Source organism: Protomyctophum parallelum, assembly GCF_964188405.1.
Source record: "Protomyctophum parallelum genome assembly, chromosome: 6".
Lineage (NCBI taxonomy): Eukaryota > Metazoa > Chordata > Actinopteri > Myctophiformes > Myctophidae > Protomyctophum > Protomyctophum parallelum.
The window spans coordinates 42,865,072-42,885,948 of record NC_139701.1 but is presented as its reverse complement, the minus strand read 5'-3'; the positions used below and the strand labels follow the sequence as shown (position 1 = coordinate 42,885,948).

Below are 20,877 nucleotides of genomic sequence, written 5' to 3'. Positions count from 1 at the left end.
TGTGCTTTACGTGGATTGTGCTTTTCATTCACCCATTCACACACGGAGCCCGGGATCGAACAGGGAACGTTCCGGTTCCCAAGCGGACACGTGCACACTCTACGCCTGAGCCCCTCTGCCGGCCCCTCAATTACTACGGGTGTGGATGCAAAGTTATGTGTGAGCTGTGCACATACACACGCACACACGCACACACGCAGGCTGCCAGGCAGGCAGACACAGGCAGTCGGCCGGACAGACAGACAGACAGACAGACAGACAGACAGACAGACAGACCTATCAAGTCTAAATACAGTGGTTCTCAAAGTAGGGTCCCGGGACTACCAGGGGTCCACTTGAGGGGTCTGCATCAAAACGGGAACAGTTTGAACACGCATGCCCAGATTCATATTTTGGCCATTCACAAATAGCTGATCTATACGTAATGTCCCAAGGTCACAACGTGTCACGATGTGATCATGCGTTTGTGAGCTTATAATATATTCTTGTTGGCTTTCGGACTTACAGGGCAGTCTATGGACTTTTAATGTTTTTAGAGCACTTTTTGCCTGCATGGTAATGTTTGTTTAGACCACTTTTAACGCAACGTCATGTGGCGACATCTTGTTATCTAGTTAAAGTGGCTGAGGTGTGAGAAGTAAAATATGGCAGACTGGAGGGATTAGGATTGTTGTTATCAGGTTAAAGTGCCTGAGGTGTGAGAAGTAAAATATGGCAGACTGGAGGGATTAGGATTGTTGTTAGCAGGTTAAAGTGGCTGAGGGAAAAACAAGTGTGAAGCCTCGGGCATCTTCATCTCAGCAGCTCCGCTCCCAAATGACCAAAATGACACTCCCTTGGCTGAGTGTCTGATCTGAAAGGCAGCTCCACAAACAAACACACAGACTAAATTAATGAAACCAGGCGTAAGATCATCAGGCAGAGTTCTGACTGCCCAATTAAAAACCTGCCCAGACCTGCCCCCTTGGAAATGTTTGAACTTTGAATACACTGCTTGGGTTGCAATGGTCAACCGCGGTATTGTCCTGGACAGTCGGCACACACTGCAGCTGCGACTCGATCCTGTAGGTTTTCACTCTATATAATAGTCTATAAAATGGACAACTGGCGGCCCGGGGGCCCCCACATTCACTTAATACATTCACAGAATACTGATGTATTATTGATTTCAGCTGTTACAATTTCAAACATGCACACATTACCCGCTTTTTATTACTTGGTCTAAATTTGTAGGTTAATGAGTAGGCCTACTATTCAAATGCTATTGTCTTCTTTTATGTCACATGTATTTGTATTTAGTTATTATAAAGTTCACATAACGCTATTTTTTCTATGACAGTGTCATAGAAAGAATAGCTGATGTACAAAGACAGTAATATGCAATGCGGCCCTCTGGAGTTAGTGTGGAACTGTAGTGGCCCTCTCCATGGTCAAAGTTGCCTATCCCTGGTCTATAACATGAGTTTAAGGATCAGACCCTTGCTCACACAGCTCAGCTCCTCATCCAGATTCCAGACCTCAGTTATATAAAAACTTGAAAACCAAGCGCGTTTTTCGGATTTCTAGCGACGTTTCTCCATAGTTTTTTTCCGAAAAATGCATCCAGTGTGCAACCGCATTAACTCTCTCCTTACCCTGACGTCATTATTATGCTGCTGCGATACATACGCATCAAACGGGGCATACGCAAAGTAACCGCAGTATACCGCTAATCAACTTACAAATAAATTACATATACATATACATAGAGGCATTTCCTTTAATCCACCCGACACTGATGGTAGGTACGTAGCAAATAGCTCAGTCTAATAATTCAATATTTCAAACGTTCTTTCACATAGAAGCTGAGTTTTGACAGTTTGTAGCGGTCGACAGTACTTGCACGCTCTGCTTGCACACTAGTACTTGTGTGCAACATGCCAACAAACAAGTAGGCACTCAACAGAGTACAGTTCTAGTTGTTAATGGGATTTAATGTTTGTGTTAGGGACAAGATGACGTACATTTTCCCTTCATTGTCAATGGCGTCTTTAAAACAAAAAAATAACTAACTAGAACTGCAGACTGTCGACCGCTGTGAACTTTCAAATCTCATCCTCTCTGTGAAATATTGGTTTCAATATTGAATTATTAGGTTTTAGCTAGTGATGCACCGAATATTCGGCCGCAGAAAATATTCGGCAGAAAATGGCTAAAAATGCATTTTCGGCCTATTCGGTTTCGGCCCAAATAGGCAGAAAATATATCACCGAATAGTGTTTGCAATTAATGCATTCAAAAGGGCTGAATAAATGTTTTATGGACCCATAATAGTGATTATTATTTAAGTTAAGTTAGGCCATAACCATTTATTTTGCCATAAATCAGGTAGCTTTAAGGTAGGGCCATGACAGCAATGGTAGGAAAAAAGATGTATAATATTAATCATATTCGGATATCCGGTATTCGGTTTTCGGCCAACTGTTTCCTATATTCGGTATTCGGTTTCGGCCAAGAATTTCCCTTTCGGTGCATCCCTAGTTTTAGCTATGTGCTACGTACCTAGTCATTGGAGGTAAAAATATATATATTTTGAAGTAGCCTAGGGTAAAAGCTTCTATCTATAAAATAAATACAGTCCCATCAGTTTAGAAGTGTCCTGGATCCACTTAAACATAAAACATGGATATCAGATGACAAAATATATATGTTATAGTATAATATTATTATTTATTTTAAACCTTCAATAACCTTGCTTTAATTTTACTTAATTTTGGATTATAGTGATATGATATCAATACTAATGGTCTAAGTAATAGGTGTCTCTAACTCTTTACGTCATACGCAGCCACGGCATACGCATAAAACGATCAAAGTAACCACAGTATACTACTTTTCAATTTACAAATTACATATACATATATACAACTTACAGTATATTATGTAATCTGAAACCAATGCCATATCAAGCACAAAAAAATATATGTATACCAATGCCATTGTATAACTCAATAGCTGTCAATGGTGATGTAATAAAGATACAGTTTCAGTGTCGGGTGGATTAAAGGAAATGCCTCTATGTATTTATACAGTATGTATATGTAATCTGTAAATTGATTATCAGTGTACTGTGGTTACTTGGGTCGTTTGATGCATATGTCTGTAGCTGCGTATGACGTAATGAAGATATGTACCAATGCCAGGGTATAACTGGCTCTCGATGGTGACGTAATAATGATATGTTTCAGTGCCGGGTGTGTTGTCACGGAAACGGTGGCGTGACGTCAGGCCACGACATCACGTCACCTTATAAAGTTTGGCTCAGAAGAGTCAGACCGTGCGAGACCAAGAAGTGTGCCAATTCAGAAGGAGAAGCAGTAGAAAGAAGATCAATAATACAATATAACTAGAACCGCACTCTGTTGAGTGCCTACTTGCTTGTTGCACACAAGTAATGGCCTACTAGTGCGCAAGCAGAGCCCGCAAGTACTGTCGACCGCTACAAACTGTCAAATATTGAATTATTAGGTTTAGCTATTTGCTACGTACCTAGTTTTTGGAGGTAAAAAAGTAGTGTTGTTAAGTATGATAAGAGATGGCTTTCGTAGCTAAGTAGCTCTCAATGATGATGTAATAAAGATGTGGATTAAAGGACCCAATGCCAGGGTGTAATTGTTTTTTGATGGTGAAGTAATGACGATATGTTTTAGTGTCGGGATGATTAAAGGAAATGCCCCTATGCATACATGTATGTGTACATGTAAGTAGTTATATGTAATCTGACACCACTGCCATATCAAGCACAAGTAGTCATTACGTCATACGCTGGCACGGCACATACGCATCAAACGGCGACATGGACGAAAACTATTACTTGCGCGCTCTGCTTGCGCAAGTAATAATATACTAAAAGCAATATAGAAAGGAGGTACTTCCAACGCCGAAGGCAAGATACAGATCCTCAGTCTAAACTATAAGACCTCCTCAAGGAGCCTCTTACTCAGCCCACTGACAGCTCCCTGCTAATACAGGAAATCGTCATTACAGGGAGGATTAAAGGTAATGGCTAATGCCCCTATGTATACATGTATGTAATCTGAAACCAATGCCATATCAAGCACAAATTAATCATTACGTTACACGCAGCCACGGACATACTCATCGGAGCACCGAACAAAAAACATTACTTGCACGCTCTGCTTGCGCAAGTAAAGACAAACATTAGACCTCCTTCATTGTCAATGGCAGTTAACATTGAACTAAAGACAAACATATAAACCCCTATAGGAGTGGCTAGCGCCCCTCAAAAATCACACCTGTGTGAAGTGAGGGACGCTCTTATCATCGTACATCATCATACATCATCTCATTCCGGCCAATCAGAATTTGTGTCCTCACCTTCGTCTTCAATGTTTGTGTTTACAAACATTGTCCATTCATTGCCAATGGCATTTAATGTTTGCTTTAGGACAGAGTTTGTGTTTGCACAAACGCGCTCAAAGCTGGACATAGGCCTCAAAAACAAAAGGATCTCATGATGATGATGATGATCATCATCATACAGTATTTCACATAATGCATGTGAAATGAACATGAAAAACGACTGCATACTGTGTTCTTCTTTTCCATTTTTTGAGGGACGCTAGCCCCTCCTATATACAGTTTTTGTCCCCACACATCAAATGTCCGCCAAATATGACATACATCTTGTCCCCACACGTCTCATATTTGCCATTGACAATAAAGGAGAAATTAGGTCAAATGTCTGCCAAATAGGCCTATGACGAAAATGTGTACGATGACAAGAGCACCCTTCACTTCACATGGGTGTGACCATGAGCACTGTACTGCATCCAACACAGTTTCTGATTGATTGCGGACAGAACATTTTGTGTGGAAATTAGACAATAAAACTTGCTTAAATCAAAATCATTGTTTAACATGGCTGTCAATGGGACATTGTGACAAAACCTATTTCACCACTGGGATTTCTTAGGACTTATGTTATATACAGTGTTGGGTATTGCCTTGCTTTACTCGTTACTGGAAAAAGTAATAATATTACAGTAATATGTAACTAGTAACTGCCCAACACTGCTAACATATATGAACAAAATGAAAGAGTTTCTGTTGCAATTTGTTCCAGATTAATCATTAACCTCTAATGCCCGACCGTTTTCATATCAAGGCCCATTATGTATTTGTCATGAGCCATGGACCACGATATGACATTTAGCCTCTCAGACACAAAACTAAAATATGTTATCATTGGATATATTATCTAAGCTGGGGACCACCTGGAACCCCTTCAAGGACCACTGGTGGTCTTGAAAACCACTAGCCATCAATCAATCAATCAATCAATCAATCAATCAATCAATCAATCAATCAATCAAACTGTATTGACAGCCGTAGCCAATGGAAGACAAACAACAATTAAAAACATACAAAACAGTTACAAATAAATACAGGAGTTCATCAAATTATATGATTTGATTGATTGATTCTTTATTTAAGTGTCATGCTTCAGAAGAAGCCCTGCAGCCCATATGGACTTACAGGACACTTTTTATTTTATAGTTTATTTACATGACTAATACACCCAATATCCTTTAAAGGCAGATTACATAATATATACAACATAAAACAAAATACCATACAATAAAATGAAATCCACCGTTAGGCCTGTAACAGGATAATTGAAGAGCTGGGATTGTCTTTTACTCCAGGCTCTAGTCTATAGCAACAAACTGTGCTGTCCAGTCTGTCCTAAATACTTCATTAGGCCTACTTCTACCTTCTGACCATCATCTTCCCAGAATAGTTCAGGATTTTTTTTTGTTGCATTGCCTCACATAGTGGAACCCTTAAATCATCATACAGGGTACAATAAAACCTATAACATGAAATTATTTTTTCATACTGTGGCGAAAAATACTTCTGGGAACTCTACTATAACGGTCATTGAAATTACTTTTATTTTGTAGTGCACTAACGGAACAGAGCGATGCATCACTGCAGCTGCATTGACGCGCCTGCCAGCAAAGCTTGCCTCGGCCTATCCGGCCTCGGCCAGAGTAATCGGAATGCGGAAGTGCTCATTCTATCTCAATGGGATAGTTCCAATGTTTGGAACTATCCAGCCCATAGCACCCCGCTTTGCGGCGAGATCAAAGCGTGTCGCCACTCTCTTACTATATTACTCTGGCCTCGGCCAAGCAGCTGTGTATCTGTGTGTGTGACTGTGTGTGTGTGTGTGTGTGTGTGTGTGTGTGTGTGTGGGAGCTCAAGGCGCGTGCGTGTGCGTGCCCGCCGACGTTATTGGAACCGCAGCTGTCTTTCTGACAGCGGCGCGTGACCGCGGACGTACTTTGCAAATTAATAACAACAACCACAGCTGTTCTTCCCCCGTGTCGTCTTTTTTTTAAGCAAGCAGCATGGCGGGGTCTTCTCCTCCTCCTTCAACAACATGGAGCTTCTTCGACAGAGCAGGTTTGGGTTCAATTCCGTATTAAACCTCATTCGTGTCATACGTGCGACGTCGGACCGATCGTAGCAGATATACAAGCTCACAAGGGCGCCGTGTGAGATCTGCTATTTTCGGCCCGAGACCCAGGCCAGTGTGCTGTGTCTGTGCATAGTATAGTATACCGGTAGTATAGTATAGATAGAGGCCTGCCCTGTTTATGCTAAAGACGTTGCTGCATGCTATGCTAATGTTGCTAGTTTTCATTGTTGGAAAGCTAATGTCTGGATAGTATATAGCAGTGGTTCCCAAAGTGGGGTCCGGGGACCCCCAGGGGTCCTTGAGGGAGCTCCAGGGGTCCCCAGCCCGAACCAAATGGACCCTTGTTATGGGTCTGTAACTCAGAGTGTACACATAGAACCAAATGGACCCTTATGGGTCTGTAACTCAGAGTACACATAGACCTAGCCCTCCAAGCAGAACCCAAATGCTACTGAAGTTTCTGACATTTGTTCGACCCAGTGCATTGGGTCCTGTTCCACGTCGTCCATGCCACCTGATTAAAACATTTACTGGCTCATGTTTACATGTTAAAACGCCTCCCCGCGCTCTTTGACGATATTCTTCAGTATGAGGCTTTCTGAATATGTAAAGTATAAGTACACATACATACCTTTGCGAATATCTCCTGTGGCGCGGAAGCCGTTAAGTATTTTTAATATATGTTTGCCCGATTTGGAAGCTTGGATTCTTCTTTTCCTTCCTTGTTTATTGACACCTCATTGTACCGCCTATCTGGCTAGCTAGTGGCGCTATAGCTATGACACAGCAGATCAGAGGCAGGGACGTAGCCTCACAAGCCAACCGCACACCGGGAGGCGGTACAATAAACGGTAAACAAACAAGAAGAAATAAAGCGACCAAATCGGTCTAACAAAGATTAAAAATACTTAACGGCTTCCGCGCCACAGGAGATATTCGCAGCTGGATGTATAGCTACTTAAAGTTACCGAATTCAGAATAACTCAAGGAAAATAATGGCGTCACATGCCGCGGGTCCTATTTTAGAGAGAATCTCCACTTCCGCAAATAGGAATTTCCATACGAAAATACAGTAGTGAGCAGGGACCCAACGTAATACTCAACAAAATATCAGAAAAGTTTTACGTAGGGTCCCGAAAGGGGCTAACATAGACCCAAAATGGTCTGTAACTCAAATAGTGTACGTGCACAGAACCAAATGGACCACTTATGGGTCTGTAACTCAGAGAATACAGTACACATGGAACCAAATGGAACCTAACGGGTCCATTTGGTTCCATTTGTACACTCAAAGTTAAATTAACATTGATTTTACAATATATATGTGGGTCTCAGATATATATAATTGCCATTACCATTAAATGTGGGTCTGTAGACGAATGCAAGGACCACCAGTGGTCCTTGAGGGGGTTCCAGGTGGTCCCCAGCTAAATGATGGAGAGTTGATAACCAAATAGACCCTTATAGAGCTTTAAAGGACCACTTCACCACTTTTCAACCTATCGTCATATAATTGGTCCTCACTAATGTTCATGGTAAAATGCCACAATTTCTTTCTCCTGTGTCTCATAGGAGGGCTTAGCCCCATATGTGCCCTCTCCCTACGCTCATTCTGTAGCTCCGAGATGAGGTCACACACTGGGCCCCTCCCACCGCGTTTCAGAAACGGCGCAAGTTTCCGAAAACATGGTCTCCTATCCTTACCACACCATTAATCCAAAACGTGTAGGGCCGATCCAGGTTTACACTAATTCAAACTTAGGACCGGCCCAGAAAATCCAACTAGAGATTTGAACTGAGCCTTTACGTCCCGTATTTTGTCAGTCGCTTCCATGTTTATCAAGGAAGTGTGCGTGTGCGCGTGCATGTCGAGTGAACTGAAGTCAGTTGGAAATTTTCGACCAGGGGAGGTGCCGGGGAGGCGCTAAAGCTTTTCAACTTCCTTGATAAACATGGAAGCGACTGACAAAAGACGGGACGTAAAGGCTCAGTTAAAATCTCTAGTTTGGATTTTCTGGGCCGGTCCTAAGTTTGAATTAGTGTAAACCTGGATCGGCCCTACACGTTTTGGATTAATGGTGTGGTAAGGATAGGAGACCATGTTTTCGGAAACTTGCGCCGTTTCTGAAACGCGGTGGGAGGGGCCCAGTGTGTGACCTCATCTCGGAGCTACAGAATGAGCGTAGGGAGAGGGCACATATGGGGCTAAGGAGGGCTGTGGGCAGTTCGTCCACCAGTGACATCATTGTTATGCAGATCTTTGTTTTTAAACAAGATTTATTTTAATAATATATTTTTGTTATCGTGGAATAGTAAGCCTGCAGTTCAGGAATAGTAAGCCTGCAGTTGGATTCCCCATCGATGATGTCACTTGTGGCCCACAGCCCTCCTATGAAAACCCTTGATCTATATAGGTTATAAAATGTGAGGGGCGCTCTTATCATCATCAGATCATACAACATCGAGGAGGGAATTTGGTTTAGGTGATGTAATGATTATGTAAAACAAACAGTGTCAAAACAAACATTAAATTATCTTTATTGTTAATGGGATTTAATGTTTGTTAGGGACAAAACAAACATTAATTTTTCTTCATTGTCAATGGCGTTTTTGAGTGGTGCAACCACTCCTATAGACAGCTATGTGTGTGGGTCCCTGTGTCCGAGCACGGAAATGGCGTTACAGCTTTTGTTCACCAAGTGTCACTGTTGCACAGCCTAACACACAGACACAGGCCAGGGAGGAGGGCTAGTACAGTACAGTACAGTACAGTGAGGCGAGCAGTGACGCACAATGAATTAGACTTATAATAAAACAGCGATATAGCTGCAGAAGATACTAAGGCCTAAAAAAAAAGTGGTTTCCGGTTGCCGACCGACTCTATTAAATATGCGCGACCCATATTCTTTTATTGGCATTTGGTGAAAAAAAAGAAAAAAAAGCTCAGAATACGACCGAGTCAAGACCAAAAAGGTCTTTGATTATTAAAATTCTCTTTGATGAGACCATCGGGACAAGCAACCTCATCCTACGTTATATAAAATAAAATCCACGTAGGAACCACTATCGTTTGTAACAACACTGTCAACACAGCGCTCTGTGCGCCGCCATGTTGCTCAGCTCTGACCGCGGAGCGGAGCGCAGCCTCTAGACTAGAGCTGTTTAAAGACAGAGAGTGACGACAATGGACTGATCAATGACGCATGCAGCCCCACGAATAAGCAGTGAACGGAGATGTCGCAACTCTCTCAACTAAACCGCGCTGCCTCCAACAGAAATATTTAGGGGAACATGTTTTAACGTGACATGCAGACCCGGTTCAATGGGAAACACAAACACACATTGAATAACACACGCCGATATTGTTGTGTTTCTGTTGCGTGTGTGTTGTGGTGCCACTGCCACCGCACATTAAAAAGCCACCAAAAAAATTGCCAAAGCCAACCGCAGGGCAGCAGAAAATATCAGCAACCCTATTTTCTAAACCTGCTGCCTCTACTCCAGGTATGTCACTGTGTAATGAAAACAATGTAAAGTTGTATTAACCATTAAAACTGCCACAGTTATTTCACATAGCCAAAATATGAAATATGTAGAAGCCTATCCATCATTGCCGTAGGATTTTTTTTTTTAATCCTTGCTACCCATCCTTCCCACGAAAAAATTAAATAAAAAATTAAATTAAATAAATTCCCTACCTACTCAGCCCAAAAATGACAGCCAATCGGAAACCAACGGTTTTTTTTAGGCCTAATAGTAGAGAGGAGCGCATATTGGATTGGTCTTTTATTTAACAATTATTAAACAGCAATTACCTCTCAATCAAATAAAAAAAAATTAATCCAAACTCCTGTCAATTGTAAACGAACGGTAACATGAATATACTCTTCAAGACACATGCCAGAAATACAATCAACAGCGCCTGACAGGCATGCATTACCTCTGCATCCAAAACTGCACAGCACACGACAAACGGCATTTTGCTTCTCTCGTGTAACATTTATAACCTATATAAAGTCAGAGGCTTCGTGGAAAAAACACCACCCGACCATATCACCATAACATGAACTCTTATTAAGCACAACCAATTAAGCCTGACACATGTAGGCATCCCAGGCTCTAGGTTCTATGGAAATAAACTAAAAACAAATAGGCTAAATAAGGCATATATATACGTTTTCCCAATCAAAACAGCACACGCTGTCAAGTGTCAACGAACGACATTTTGCTTCTGTTGCCATAAAAGTAACTGAAATAAAGAGTCATTTAATCGAGGCTTTATGACAGCGCAGCAGAGCTTGCTGTGAGGCGCACGGCTCGCGGAACAAAAGCGGACACTCTTTGAGCAATCAGAGCTGCCTGGGAGAAATGTGAGGCCCTGTGCTTTAATAATTAATTAGATATTATCCCAAACGATACAAAAATGATCACATTTCTATCTATAAAGACAAACCTTATTAGAAAAATATTAATAGTATATGAAAGCCTTTTGAAATGTGTATATAAGGTTACTATTGTCATTGCAGGTGCTGCCAAATAAGTAATTAGGCTATAGGCCTACCATGCCAGTCAGTTGCTATCATTGCCTATGATACCACATTAACTTTGTGATCAACCTTCTTAATTAGCTTATTTATTTGCAAAAAGCAACACTTATTAACTTATTAAGACATGGCAGTATAATATTGGTGCAAAATGGAAATATGTAATTAGAGAGAGAGATGGAGAGAGAGACGTTCCATTTCAAAAAATAAAGAAATTCCGTATAGCGCGAGGCCGCACTGTGCGACCGCACCATTCGCACAACCGAAGTGCCTCTGAGAGTGCAATATTATAGTTACCCTTATATTAGTGCAGAAAAGAGACAATAAATCCAGCTTTGGAGAAGATACGCAATGGGGTTGTAGTATGCGGCAGGGAGTCGGTGATGGATAGAATCCTCTTCGCTACAGGTGCCGTGATAACGTGGCACATTATTTTTCCACCACGGTCATGGACATATTTTAAAATGCAACCATGTCACTTGACTCACTTTTGACTTATATTTCTGCGTGGACGGCATGACACTAGCTGCACTTGTTGACTTACTCGTTAACACGTGAGGACGGAGCCATGCTTGCGCCTGGCTCGCGGACCAAAAGGGTCCGCTTTTTAAAATGACTATTCATTTATTTTATTTCAAGATTGACTCCCGTGCTTATCAATTGGACGTTGATTAATTGATTTTTTTGGGTCAGCCCTACTTTCCAGACCTAGTGGTGTTGACGTGACGTCACTCCATAGACATTACATGTTAAAAGACCTACATTCAGAAGTCATAAACAACGCTTTTTCTAAAGGTAAACTTTATTCTATTTTGTTTAGCGGTCTTAACATCTTGTTTTCTTCATAATAATATTGGTCTTTTACATTTTAACATTTGGAAACGGCCTTAAATTCTGCTGAGAAAGCAGGTAGGGATGTAGCTCTGGTCCATGGAGCAAAGTTCACCTTCAGAAAAAAAGCGTTGTTTATAGCTTCTGAATCTAGGTCTTTTAACATGTAATGTCTATGGAGTGACGTCACGTCAACACCACTAGGTCTGGAAAGGGGGCGGGAATGGCTGTGAGATAGGCCTATTGCGCTGCTGGCCAATGGAGAGCAACGACGCCACATAGCAGCCATCTTGCTACAGGTACCTCGCCAACTCATAACATTGTGTCTAGTAATATAGTGGTGCCAGTTGGGCATTGGCCTACTTGGAACGATGCAAGTTGGAAATGCATGCCCCACCGATATATTATGTCTGTGTCCCTGTTATGCCCATATATGGAGTTCTTTGTCAGGTATGCCTAAATATGGAGTCTATGCATATGTCAGAAAAGGACAGCTCCATATATGGACACTGGGCAGGGGCCCTGTGCAGAGCCGGGGCAGAGGCCTTTTGGGGCAGCTCTGGACAACCGTGGGTCCGACTGACTCAACACCGGGGACTGCACTCCCTGGCTAAAAGTCGGTGGGGCGAACGATTCTCGAGTTACGTGGATTACACACACACACACACACACACACACACAAAGAGAGAGAGACTTGGTGCATTAGCAGATACCAGCTACCGTAAAACGTACCAGAAAAGTTCACTGTAGCAAGATGGCCGGTGAACGACGCCAGAGACTCCTCCGCCTTGCACCATCTAGCCTTTTTGAGGGGTGGCTTTTGTCCCCTCACGTCTCATATTTGCCATTGACAATGAAAGGAGAAATTAGGTCCAATGTCCACCAAATCTGACGTTTGTGGCAAACATGAAATGCCATTGACAATGAAGGGACAATTTACGTCATATGTAGATGAGCAAATCTGCTAATCAATCACATAAATTCAGTTCATGAGATGATTTATGATGATGTATAATGATTAGAGCGCCCCTCACTTCACACAGGTGTGATTTGTATATGGCTGTCCATTTGTCACATTCCACGTATGGTCCCGATGTATGCGTTTGTGCACGTCTAGGCTATTGATCGACATTCATGTACGTGTACATGTGCACAGGCGTTGCATACGGGCTCATGATAATTCCGACAAACCAAAAAAACTACGTATTTCTAAAAAAAAATTACATAAAGAAAAACCCTTTTAAAATAGTTCAAATAGCTGATCTACAAGCTCACAACATGTAGATGTAGATCGGCTAGTTGAACAATTTTAAAACTATTTTCAAAATAGTAAATAAATGGCAAATAAGTTTAGGGATAAGGTTGGTGCAAGATGGAGCCCATTATGTTTTGTTTGACTCCGTTCCACAGATAAATGTTGTGAAAATAGCTGATCCGCGAGCTCACATCGCCTTGTGTTTTGAGAGGCGTTGTGAGCTTTTATATCGTCAATTCTCACAATTTTTGCCTCCGATCGATCGGCCACCGCTCAGCGTTTTGGAATGATTTTCACTCCAAATGACTCGATGATATTTAGTCATTTATTATAATTTTTGTCGTCCTCCTAGACTACCTGAACCTCATTGTGTGTGAGGAGGAGGTTTCCCCCGAGCAGCAGGAGAGGAGCTCCAGTCTGGTCCAGGAGGAACCACAACCTCCACACATTAAAGAGGAACCGCAGGAGGAGCTACTACAAAGACCAGAGGAGGAGGAGGAGGAGGAGGACCGGTCAACATTTACTTTTCTACCGGTGAAAAGTGAACACAACGAAGGTACACACAACAAACGCAGACAAAGAAATACAGTGAGAATAGCCGATCTACAAATTCACAACGCACGGCTACTTCAGTGTGACACTTGTGTTACAAAGTATATAGCTACAAGGTTTCTGCCCTACACTACAGCAAGTAAAAACCTGAATAAATGCTTCCATACAGTAACGTTGGGTGCTTTTGCTAAATTTAAAACCCTGGTTTACTATGACCAAAACGCTCATGTGTTCGACGACGCAATGATCCACTGAGTTTAGTTTATGCCTGACAGAGAGTTGGCCAGTTGCTGATAGGAATATTTTGGCAATGCTGAGCTGCAACAAATCTGTTCTGTGACTATCCACAGCATAGCTCTGTTTCATAGCGAGTTTTTTTGTGACTTGACGTAAACCACACACACACACACACACACACGGCTAGCTTATTATTTAGCGCTTGTGCGTCACTTGGCTTCAGCATTGCCTGTCATGGTGCACGTAATCTTCTTCTCACTCCACTCGACCAGAGAACGGGGAGATGGGTGGGGGCGCGGGGGAGAGCACGGCAACTGGCACAAGAATTTAGTCAGACACAGACGGACGGATAAATCGGACGGATGGATCATGGAAACTAGTGTTATTTGATGCTGCCATTCTATACTGCTTCCGTAAACAATAATCACGGCCACCCAACGTTCAGGTTTGGCCGGTTTTGACGGACGAAACCTTAATGATATAATTAAACCGTATCACACCGTGAAACCGAAATGCCCAACCTTACCATACAGGTGTGATGCATGCTCTGTGGCGTATCTGTACATTAATGCTGTATCCGCCGTTCGCATATCTGGAGAATAGTTTGTCCTGTCGAATTGTATTGCTGAGAATGCAAGGGTTGTTGGTAGGGATGTCCATCATGTCCAGAACACATATTAATTTGCTCCCGATTCAATTCCGATAATTGTATTTTGAGTATCTGCCCCGATTTCCCCGATCCGATATTTATATTATATTATCCCGTTAACTCCTCTTTTCACGCAGTATATGATGAGTGGTTCTGGAGAAGGCTGCAAAAAAGTCTTGTGTTGCGTTCACACAGGCAGATGCAAAGACGCAGTCTACCATTCATTGTCAATGGAAGCCATGACGATGCAATGATGCATGTAGCATTCGTCTTTGTGCCTGCCCGTGTGAACGCAACCCAATAGGCCTACAGTGGTTCTCAACAATGCTGTAAGCGCCTCTTCCGGATGCCTGGTTAAGATTTTAGTCGACTAAAATCTATTTTGGCAGGCCTTGATGCCGTCGTATTGACTGTTTTTACACGTGCTGAAAATAGCCGATCTACAAGCTCACAACGCGTCGTAACGTGTTGTGAGCTTGTAGATCGGCTATTTTCAGCATGCAACCAAGGGTAAAATGACTTGTACTGGATCTCTTGTCCACTAGTCCCTTCCTAACATTTTAGTCTAGTTTTATTTTGTTGTCGCAATTGTCAGTACATTTAGTTTTAGTCATCATAGCTTAGTTTTCATTCAGTTTCTATTTAGTTTTCGTCAGTGAAAAAAGGTTGTCGACGAACATTTTTCGTCATAGTTTTAGTCGACGAAAACAACACTGTACAGTACTAGTATAGAACAATGTGCAGAAAAAGACCAAACGAAGCTCACCCGTTTGATTCCCCATATCTGTGAGTCTGTCCAACATAGCTGCTACTGATTACAGAAATCCTCTGTTTTTATTCCCATTCAAGATAACATCCAGACATTGTATTACTCGGTTTAAATGTAATAATCAGGCTAAAATATGTATCTGAAAACATTATTGGGTAGAAATAAGCCACATGGCAGTAAACTGGTACAGCTGGCCGACTATCAGACTTGTAAACAAACTCACTCAATGCGTCCTGCGTGTCCTGGACTGTCCCTAGCTACCATACCATCGCATGAAGGGATGCAACGCTCTGATTGGTTCAGAAACTTAAGAGCCATCGTTTCCAGCTTAAACTTAAAAATAAAATGCCCACCGTTTCACTACACCTTTAAACTTAATCATCACGCTAAAATATGTATCTATGACATCTGTGACATGTAAACAAACTAACCCAACGCACACGTCACAAATGCAGCAGAGCTACTTAACATACCCTGAAGTGATGTGATGATCTGATTGGTTAAAAAAAAAACACAGCTTTCCATTTCAGAGTAAAACTTCAAAATATAATGCTCCAAAAATCCATTGCACAGGGTCTTGGATGTGTGTGTGTGTGTGTGTGTGTGTGTGTGTGTGTGTGTGTGTGTGTGTGTGTGTGTGTGTGTGTGTGTGTGTGTGTGTGTGTGTGTGTGTGTGTGTGTGTGTGTGTGTGTGTGTGTGTGTGTGTGTGTGTGTGTGTGTGTGTGTGTGTGTGTGTGAAAACACGTTGAGTTGATCTCTGCTGTCATTCTGTCCTAGATCGCCAACTTGTCCCAGTGTGTAAAGAGGAGATTGAACAGGAAGAGTGGAGGCCCAGTCTGGACCAGGAGGAACTATTGGCTCCACCTACTAAAGAGGAACAGGAAGAGCTACTTGGATCAGAGGAGGATGTTGGTCCAACATTGACAATAGTACTGAAAAGTGAAGATGAAACGGACACAGAGCCTTTTGAAACACAAGCTGATGTAGAGGACTGTGGAACATCACAACCAACTAGTGAAGACCAGCTCCATTCTTCACACTGCTCTGATTCTGACACTGAAGACAGTGATGATTGGGAGGCGACCAGGGAAGATCAGTCTGCTTTAAACACATTGAAATCACAAAATGTGGAAGGACAAACATTGACATTGTGCAACAAGCTTCCCCAGGACCAGCAGTCATCCATACAAACTTCAGCCATGATTATTGACTCGGGGAAGAATGCCTTTAGTTGCACCGTTTGTTGCAAAAAGTTTGGTGTAAAACATAGCCTGGATAGACACATGAGGACACACACCGGGTTGAAACCCTATAGTTGTATAGTTTGTTCCCAAAGCTTTCATCGAAATGAAACTATGAAGAGGCACATGTTAACGCATACAGGTGACAAACCCATTATGTGTACAACGTGTGGTAAAGGCTTTAGTCGAACTGCGCATCTGAATGTACATATGAGAACTCATACAGGGGAGAAAGACAATGTTTGTGCTGTTTGTGGCAAGCGTTTTGGTGGAAAAAACGATTTGAAGCGACACATGCTGACTCATACAGGAGAGAAACCCTTTAGTTGTACATTCTGTGACAAAAGCTTTGGCATGAAAAATTACTTGGATAGACACATGAGGATTCATACAGGGGAGCAACCCTTTAAGTGTACAGTTTGTTGCCAAAGGTTTAATCGAAATGAAAGTCTCAAGAGACACATGACAATGCATACTGGTGAAAAACCCTTTTGTTGCACCATTTGTGGCAAAGGCTTTAGTCGAAGTGAATATCTTAAAGAACATGTGAGGATTCATACATGGGAGAAAGTTTGTATTTGTACACTTTGTGGAAAAGCTTTTGATGGAAAAACTGAGTTGAAAAGACACATGCAGACTCATACCAGCAAACGGCCTGCAGTTAGAAAAAGCTCTGGTCGACGGAGACTACTGAAGAAACACATGGAGATTGAGACGGGAGAGACTGTTTAACTATTAATAGTCAAACTAAATATTAGTTTAGCTGTAAAATAAGAAAGAAACATACACAAACATACTGTGCATGACCTTGATAATTCCTAGAAAATAAAGTAGAGAAATCATACGAAAAAGTAGAGGATATCATACACGTAGATGTCTATTTTGGATGTTTTTCCATCACAGGTTCTGGCTCTTACAGTAAAGGATAAAGAACAAAATAATGGCACATGACCTTGAGTGCAGAGAAGGGTCTCTACATCAGCTGTTTGGACTGGAGCTGTCAAAGCAATATCAGCTCAGTGGCCATGATGGTTTAGTGCAGGGTTGGGCAACTTTGACGATGGTGATATTTCCACACTCACTTCAGAGGGCCACATTGCATATTTCTGTCATAGCTATTTTTGGTATATTTGGTTATGAACTAAATACAAATGCATTGGACTTATTATATATTATTAATGTTACAATTCCAAACATGACCCGCTTTAATTACTTCAGTCTTGTATGTTCAATGACTATAGTATTAAAATGTTAATGTATTTTTTTTATGTAATAATTACATTTTAAATCATGTGTGTCTGTCTGTGTGTGTCAGAAACACTGCCGTAGCTCCTCACTGCCTGCACCAATCGCTCCCACTTTTCACACAGGCATTGACCATAATAATATGGAGGTCTTAACGAAGCCCTTTTTTCAATTTGACACATTAATGATTAATATTGAATTTATAATAAAAATTTACAGTACCCCCCGCGGCCACAAGGGCGGGGAAATATCTCACAATGGGTAAGGGCTAGTACAAACAAATGTAAGAAATCCTATGAACAAAAGTAATAATTATGTTTAAGAAACCAATTTACCAATTTAAGCTCGCAACGCAGTGCGTGGCTACAGCTCTTGTAAATGGGCTGTTTCATATCACATGCATCCAATGCTCACAGTGTGTCAAGGGCTCCAGTGTTAATTTTGCTGACTAAAACTGACAAAAAATGTTTGACTGCCTTTCTGATTAAAACAAAATAAAATAAAACTAAGCTATGATGAGTAAAACAAAGACTAAATATGTTTACTATTTTCTCAACAAATACAAACTAAAAGAGATCCAGTTGAACTAAAAGTAATTTTATGTTTGGTTGTGGTCGGGTGTTGTGCCTTAGTGCAAGTGTAAAATCAGTCATTGCTGACGCCAATCATCAATGCCTGCAAAAATGCATTTTTGGTGACGATCAATTGTAGAAATCACATTTCATCCAAAATACTATGACTTAACCAAATAAAAAAATCTAAATTAACTTCTTCATACCAAAAACGGTACAAAATGAAATTTAACTCTGGCTCAAAAGCAGTTTATTTAGTCTTGTCTTTTGAATAACACACCATTTAGTCTTGACAGTAATCTAATTTCATTGTTACATGTATGGAATTGTCCAAGAGCTGCAAAATATCACACAACCTTCCTCTATGTACTGTAACAATGAATACTTTGCTTGGAATGGCAAATGTTAAACCAATACTCAAGTCTCCCAGTAACTATATCCACAATGGAATAGCTTGGTAGCTTAATGAAGTCACACTATCGGTGTTGTTTGCTTGGCATAGCATGGTGCATGTATTGCCAAACAAAATGTTGTTTTAGGTTTGTTATTTCATTTAAAGATTTAGGAGCATGATTCAACTGTAACATAATACATATTCTGGCCAATAGGGGTCAGAGTGCAACAGCATGTGCTATGACTGTACACACCACTGTATACTGCCCAGTGCCCACTTGTGGTGCTGCTACAGTACAGGCACTGTAAACCTGTGCCAGCCAAATGTTTGTACACAGTGATGTTCCCACTCTAGTTGCTGTTCCCAGGAATCTTATGTACAGTTTTATGATGGACTAAAAAGGACAAAAACAAGACAAAAGAAGGGGGGGGGGGGGATCATAATGACTAACCATGCCTAAGAAGAGCAGCATTAGGTCGTAATACTTACTCTTCTTCTTTCTGGAGACATTGGAAAGACGGTGTTTTAGCCTATTTTCTATTCTGTTGCTTGTTTTAATTTGTGCTCTGTCCCTTGTATTGTTTTTATATAGACCTATTACGGTCTGAAATAAAGATTGACTGTGGTCTATCATGTCTTCTATATCACGGGTCTGTTCCTTCTGTTGGTTTTGTCCTCCTTTCTTGAGAGCCAACATAGAGTAAGCCTTTTTTCCTCCCAATTTAGTCATTGTGTAAATTAATTCCTTCCAACAAAAAAAACACTCACCTGTGATCAGCTCCCCCGGGAGGACATAGCACTCTCAGCCCTACTCTTCCCGTTGAGCATTCCCCACTGACAGTCTCCGGTCCCTAGCAGTGTGTTTTAACAGCGGGAGAACAACGGCGCCCAAAAGATGAATTATTTTCATCTTTTCGTTCCTCCGCCCACTTTTCCACAATCGCCTGCTTTCGCCAGTAGTTGCCGGGTCCCATTGACAAATAATGCACTCCTGGAAGAGTTGTCTGGCTGTCGCCCGCTGTTAAAATGTACTGTAGGAGGACTACTTCCAAAGGTCAACCGCCCACCTTGCTTCCCTCACCCACAACGCAGCCTATTGTGTTTGTAGAAACTCACTCAATGTTTCTTAATGCTAAACGTGATTAATTCCTGCAGATTTCCAAATGTATTGATTGATTGAAATATGTATTAACAGTTTGCAGAATTACAGTACATTTCAAGCACAAACTCAATAGAGATTGCTAACTGTGAGTGGACGACCCAATTAAGCATTAAACTTGTTTACAAGAGGGTCCACCATGTTCAATTCATCAAAACATTTAGAGACATACAAATAGACACTTCTATATAGTCAAAGAACAGAACAATAATTCATCATAAAAGAGGCAAAAAGGGACAAGAAACATACAGTGAGGGGGAAAAGGGGGGGGGGGTATATAATACAAATAATAAAAATGGGCATCGTCACAATTATACAGTTTTTTCTGCAGGAAAAAGCTTTGCCCCGGTGCACAGAAGCCCAGAAGCTATTTGTGGGCTCGCCACAGCGAGCACACAATAGTCATTGCCAGTCTATATTTATTCCGCTTCTTCTTCTTCTTTATTCCGCCGTTTTTTTGGCACCTAACTACTTCCGCATACTTTATACTAGAAATTTAGTTCAAACTTCAAACTGTTCAGCTCTTTGCAGTTATTTATGCTTGTTTTTTCTTTTTTTACAAAGTTTTATACTTTTTATACTTTTTAACTTTTTAACTTTTTTTTACATTCTTTATAGTGAGAGTCGATGGAAGAAAGGTCCCATTTTTCACAGTTAACTTTTTGAGCTCTTATAACTCCGTCATACTTTCACTTTGAAACTTCATTCAAACTTTATAATGTTCATCTATCTTTGAACTTTCATTGGTGAAAAAGTTGTTTTGAAAAAGTTTATACTTTTTAAAATATTTAACTTTATTTATAGTTTTTTCCTCCCATCGACAATGTATGGGATTTATCTCTAAATCAACCTCACTTTTGCAGCCTCATTACTCTGGCATACTTTGTCGTAGAAACGTGATTTAAACTTTAGAAAGCTCACACGACTCTGGACTTTTTCGT

At 41.2% G+C, this 20,877-nt stretch overlaps 1 protein-coding gene and 1 long non-coding RNA gene across 2 annotated transcripts in view; one reads left to right on the top strand and one right to left on the bottom strand.

Moving 5' to 3' along the window:
• LOC310859997 (uncharacterized protein) overlaps window positions 1-20,877 on the bottom strand; it is a gene marked incomplete at both ends in the record, with an annotated part of 187,108 nt that overhangs the window by 3,017 nt on the left and 163,214 nt on the right. The window lies entirely within an intron of this gene.
• On the top strand, window positions 6,309-19,407 carry LOC310860210. Its single transcript, XR_014569355.1, has 3 exons — window positions 6,309-6,471; window positions 13,470-13,673; window positions 16,103-19,407. It is a non-coding gene; the product is annotated as an uncharacterized lncRNA (long non-coding RNA).